The following is a 5,897-nucleotide window of genomic DNA, read 5'->3' as shown; positions in this document are numbered from 1 at the left end:
TTGTGATTCAATGGTTTGCCCCTCCATATTCTACAGCTACAAACAATTGCAAGCGAGGAGATGGAGAACAAACTCATTCAGCTCTATTCATACGAAAGATCTAGAAGTCCTAAAAAATTTTCTGATGATATTTATCACGAGAATGCACGTTTTCTTCTTCCCGAAGACACTTGTATCGGATAGAATGTGTAGGTTTACTGATTGGATCCTGTTTTATTCAGAGCATTGGTATATCTTTCAGGTTACAACCCTTATACTGTGCATGAACTTCTGATGCAGGTGCCTTCTCCAACGTGTTTAAACGGTTCAGCTCATGAAAACGAGCAGGACAAACCCGAAGAGACGGCTATCTACATGGACCCCTCGTTTGCAGCTTATTTGAACGATGAACTCCTAGCAGTTGGTCCAGAAAGAAAGGGAAACCACAAGATTCTTGAAGAGGTAACATTAAAATGTGCAGATGAAATTCCCCATCAAACATTTATTTTTCCTGTGCATATGTTAATCTGATTAGGCATCCACAGAAACAAAAGAAAATTTTCGACTCAAGACAAGGTCCCCGACATCTCCAGAGACACGGAACAACTTGTAACTTATAACGGTCTTGAAATCAAGGTTGCTTGCAATACACTAAAGGTACGCCAACGAGAGAAGCTGGTTTATGCGACCTAAATACCCTTAACATCATGCTAAATTTGTCTGGCTTTGTACCATAGGCTGCGTATGTTATAGGCACAGAAGACTTCTTATATCGCTTGAGCAAAAGGAGGAAAACGCCGTTTCACAGTGGCTGTTCTCAAAGAGTGAGAAGAATCTGTAGATTGATGGTTAGTTGAATAGCCAAAGCTTCACTGCATCGGAAAGATGAAGGTTAGGCTCTTCTTTTCCAACTTATGTTTCTTGAAACCTTAACTGGTTATCTATCTTGAGTTGGTTGGTCGACAAAATCAGATCGTGTTTACTGATATCAGTTAAACGTGATCTGATGGTTGAAAGTGAGCTGAGAACAACGGCTGAATCTCTTTCAACGGTCACATGACGAGCACTGTGCTCCATGTTGATGGAAGGAGAGGATCTGAAAATATGTATATGTAGATATTTACATGTGTTACGTTGAAGCTGAATTCACTGGTATTATATAAGCATTTTTTATCCATTTTGTCTCTCTCTAAAATGTTTCAACTTTCAACTGTATCTTCATCTAAACTATACCTCGTTTAGCTAAGCATAAAATTAAGTTTAGCTAAATACGATTTTTGGTATTGAAAATGATTGGTACTTTTTCTAGATCTAATTTAATGTCTAATTAATTAACTAATTAGAAAATTAAACTTTCTGATAATCTTAGTCTTCATTTAATTAGATGTCTTATTACAGCATGATTATCGCTTGTTTATTATTGGATTCAATATTAAACAAAAAATTTGTGGTTAGAATAAGATTATAGAAATAGAGTTGCTATGAGATATGTATTCCAACGATAAAAGCTACTCCCTCGTCCCTCTGTAGTAGTGGAGTAGAGACGTTTCATTTTGAGCACTCGTTTTGAAAAAATGATAATAAATAATTAAAATAGAAAAAATGTAAAATAAGAGGAAAATTAATATAGAGAAGACTCTTAACTATATTATTCTATTTTTAATTTACTTTTTTTACACTTTAGCTATTTATTATAATTTTTTCAAAACGAGTGCTCAAAATGAAACGCCTCTACTACAGAGGGACGTAGGGAGTATATAATATAGGGGTGTGATGAATTGATAACTCTACTTTTAATTGCTAACTATAACTAATTTAAAACCATAAGATTTATAAGATCTAGTGGTCCATAAATTGCTATGTGTAATTTCATTTTATTATTAATTAAATTTAAAAAGATAAGAAACTATCAAAATTAGGTTTTGAATTAATTGTCAATAGTGTACTAAATATATCAATATGATTGATTGAATATATCAACAAAATTTAGCATTGACATTGTATATGTATTTAGGGATGTCAATCGGGCTGGCCCGTCGGGTTTCGGGCCAACCCTACTCGGGTTGCGGGTCAATCGGGTGCGGGCTAATCGGGTTGTGATTTCTTTCGGGTTATAAAAGCTCAGCCCTAACTCTAAAAGCTCGGGTTTCGGGCTAGCCCAGCGGGTTAATCGGGTTGCTACCGATAATATTAACATGCGATCAATCCAATAAATAATGATTAAAATTACTAATATTCATACAATGTAAAACATTTAATTATGATATATTTAGATATATGCTTAAACTCAATCATAAACATGATCAAATAGTAATATTGAGATATTTCGTAAAATTTTAATGCATGTTTTAGAATTTAAATATATTTTTTTGTGAATTTGAAGTTTTTAATTATTTATCAATTATATATTAATAAAAATTAAATATATAATTTGTATATTTAATATAAAATTGAAAGTTATTTTTTTAGTTAATATTAATCAATGAAATGTCGAATTGAGAGTAAAAAAAATAGAATAATAGAAATTTTATCGGGTTTTCGGGTCTGGCCTTAATGGTTGCGGGTTAATCGAGTGCGGGCTAATCGGGTTGTGATTTTATCGGGCTAGAAATTTCCAACCCTAACCTATAAATTGGCGGGCTATTCGGGCCAGCCCACGGGTTACGGGCTACATTGACATCCCTATGTATTATATTGACATATTATAGTAGTCATATTGACATTAAACTGCTAGTTGATATTTACGAAAATTTAATATTTTTTTCAAATTTTGATATCGTGACATATGCAGGGAGACATCGTTAGAATCCTTACAAAATTATTTTTAATTTGACATATTTTGTGTAAAAAAATAATATAAATTGAGATAGTTATAATCATTTAAAGTTTTGAGATATTTTTTAAAAGTTAGTTAATTGACACTAATAGAACATTTGTTGTGCTTCATATTGATATTCGTGCATTAATAATCTTATACCTTGATTTAATAATCCAATGTGCATATCATTTAATTGTAGTTGGCAATTTAAGAGTGAGTTAGCAATATAACACCCCCTCATATAATATAACCTTAAACCTTTGTAGATCTTTTATTAGATTAATTAATTTTTGACTATACGAACAATCCTAACGTGTTACTTCGTTAAGACTAGTAATTTTGTTAGTTTTTTGTTTCTCTTTCCCCGAAGGTAGAGGAAACTCAATACGAACTATATACTTTTCCCTACTAACAAATATGAAAACATTAAATTATCAAAACAAAGAAAATATGGCCTGAATTGAGGCATGCACGCAGACACGGTATCATATTCAAAGACACCTGCCATAAATCTATGAAAAGGTTATCATAACAAACTTGATTTTCCTAATGTTGAACGAAAATTCAATTTTCAAATATCCAAACACGTAGTATTACATATTTACATACGCATGATTCGTGACATGACATGATATTTCTACAGATTTAAAAAAATCCCACAATTTTATTATATACTAGAATCTCAATTCTAGATCTAGGCTACTAGTGAATCCTAAATTATTGACTTAAAAATTGGGTGTAAATTAATGAGATGCCAGTGGTTTATTCCTAACACTTCATCATTGTTATTCTTCTTTGAAAAATAAAATTAATAAATAAAGCAAACCTTCCTAAATCCCAAGACTCCCATCTCATACATGACCCTTTTTCTTATCTGGATTTGAAGTCATTGTCAACTCCATAATGGCCCATTTCATGATACAACTTGTTAGCAAATCATAACCTTCATGGTTCATACCCACTTTGCCACGTTACAAAATAATAATTTCCTTATTCAATTATTATCAATCAATAAATTTTTTACCAATCAATTCATTAACGGAAAAGAATCATCTCAAAACCCAATCACTGCTCAATGCCAATTAATCACCTTCCCTATTAATGGGTAATAAAGTCTCCATAACTGTAAAATTGATAAATTCAAACAAAAATTAACAACGAACAAAAAAAAAGTCAAATAACAATGAAAGAATCCGAATTCCCAAAATTGGTTCCTTAAATCCAAGGAAACCCCATCTCAATATCTCATCAATTAAAAAACAAAAAAAACCCCCAATCCACCGTCGTTTGTACAACAAGTGATCTCATTCCAATCAGTAATAATCAAGAATCACTACTCTCCAATAGTAAAAAAAATATAATCAATCAAAACAAAAAACTCGAATATCCAACAAACCCCAATCGTTGCTTTCTTCCCCCGCCACGTGTACAGATCATAGGGCTCCCACAGATGATCCAACGGACACGGTCTCCTCTCATCCAGCCGCACCCACGGCTTTCCCTTCCCGCTCCAGTGCAGCAGGCTCACTGGACCAGGATGCAGCTCCCTACACGATCCCGACACGTTGTCACCCCCCCAAACCGTGCTGGTTCCACCGGTGATCGATCTGCTCCACGTCACCACCAAACACCAGCAAAAAAGGGGGCAGCGACCCCAGCTCGTATATCCGTTTCCTCCGCTGCAGTTCCATCCAATTCTCTATTTTATTCCGATAATGCCCCTCCCTCCACCTCTCCAATCCATCACCATCACACCCGTGTTGAAATAGCACGGCTTCCTCGACCCGAATACCCCGCTCAATACCGGGTCGGTCCAGAACCCGTCAGTGAAGTATTTCGTGAAATTCGCGTGGCAGTATTCCGGAGCCCCGATGACCCGGTTTCCGTCAATTCGATCTCCCAGAGCTTCGCCACGTCATCGACTAGGACCAGATCCGAATCCAGATAGATGACCCCGCTTCACACACGGGTCGAGCAATTCGCCAAGGTAGTTCCGGGCGTAATTGAGCGGGTTTTCCAATGCGACTCGAATCGAGGACGAGATTAGGTTTATGACGGTGTCTTCGCGGAAGATGTAGACTTTGAAGCTGAGGGAGGGGAATATGGATCGGACGATGCGCGTGAGCTCACGCGGCGTGGCGGAGTCGAATTCGGCGGCGATGAAGTGGAAGAAGACGTGGTCCGGGCAGGAGGCGTGGCGGAGGACAGAGTGGACCGCCGCCATTGAACCGCGGAGGTACTCCGAGTCCAGCGTCATCGCCACGTGGACCAATGAGGCGTCGCATGACGTTGCGGGATCGGCGGAGGCCGCGGGGCAGTCCACGCCGTTGCGGTACTCCGGCGCCTCCGAGAATCCGGCGAGGACGGCGTCGGGGAATGACCGGATGGCGGCGCACGGCCCGAGGAGGAGGAGGATTAGAAAAATCCCCGCGGCAGGGATTAAGCCGTCGCCGGATCTCGGAGGAATAATCATATGTATGAGTGCAGGGTTTGAGCTCTCTTTCTCTGATTTTATAAATGTGGAGGTTTAATTTTGGGGTAATTAGGAAATAAATTTTGGAGATGGAAGTGAAGAGAGAGAAATAGTTGTAGAATAGAGCTAATGAGTGGACGGCGATATATACATATGGAGAGAGAGTTGTGTATTAAAACGGGACGCGGTTTGACAGATGGACAGAGCATTAAATAAGAATGAAAACCAGAAATCAAATCATCTCTACGCAATAAAAGTAAAATCCCAATTAAGGATTGTGATTTCAATTCACACGGAAATAATTAAAATTCGAAATTTCAGTAAATATAATTAAATGTCTTTTTCAACTCTTCGCTTTTTCGATACTTTACTTACCATACAGTTATTTTAATGGAATGTGAAAAAGATATACAGAGGAAAGGACATAAAATTGTATGGGAATAAAACATATTGTGCCGGGGAGTGGTTCCGCTGTCACGTCAAACGGCGGCGCGTGGGCTCACGCGGCGTATAAAGTTAATTCATTCTATATTTTTTTAGTCGCGGCAGTTGTAGTTGTTGTATTTTTGAAATACTACTAAGTAAATAAAAAATTCAGTGACTAATTACGTGGAAGTGTCCTTTGGT

General features: G+C 37.2%; 1 long non-coding RNA gene and 1 pseudogene across 1 annotated transcript; one reads left to right on the top strand and one right to left on the bottom strand.

The window, feature by feature from the left end:
* Positions 1 to 411: 411 nt before the first annotated feature.
* Positions 412 to 908, top strand: LOC121767909. Its single transcript, XR_006043238.1, has 3 exons — positions 412 to 441; positions 525 to 636; positions 717 to 908. It is a non-coding gene; the product is annotated as an uncharacterized LOC121767909 (long non-coding RNA).
* A 3,040-nt stretch (positions 909 to 3,948) lies between these two features.
* On the bottom strand, positions 3,949 to 5,353 carry LOC121766552 (annotated as a pseudogene).
* Between the last annotated feature and the right edge of the window lie 544 nt (positions 5,354 to 5,897).

This window comes from Salvia splendens, chromosome 15, assembly GCF_004379255.2.
Source record: "Salvia splendens isolate huo1 chromosome 15, SspV2, whole genome shotgun sequence".
Taxonomy (NCBI): domain Eukaryota; kingdom Viridiplantae; phylum Streptophyta; class Magnoliopsida; order Lamiales; family Lamiaceae; genus Salvia; species Salvia splendens.
Note: the sequence above shows the minus strand (reverse complement) of the source record. Positions and strands in the feature narration are given on the sequence as shown.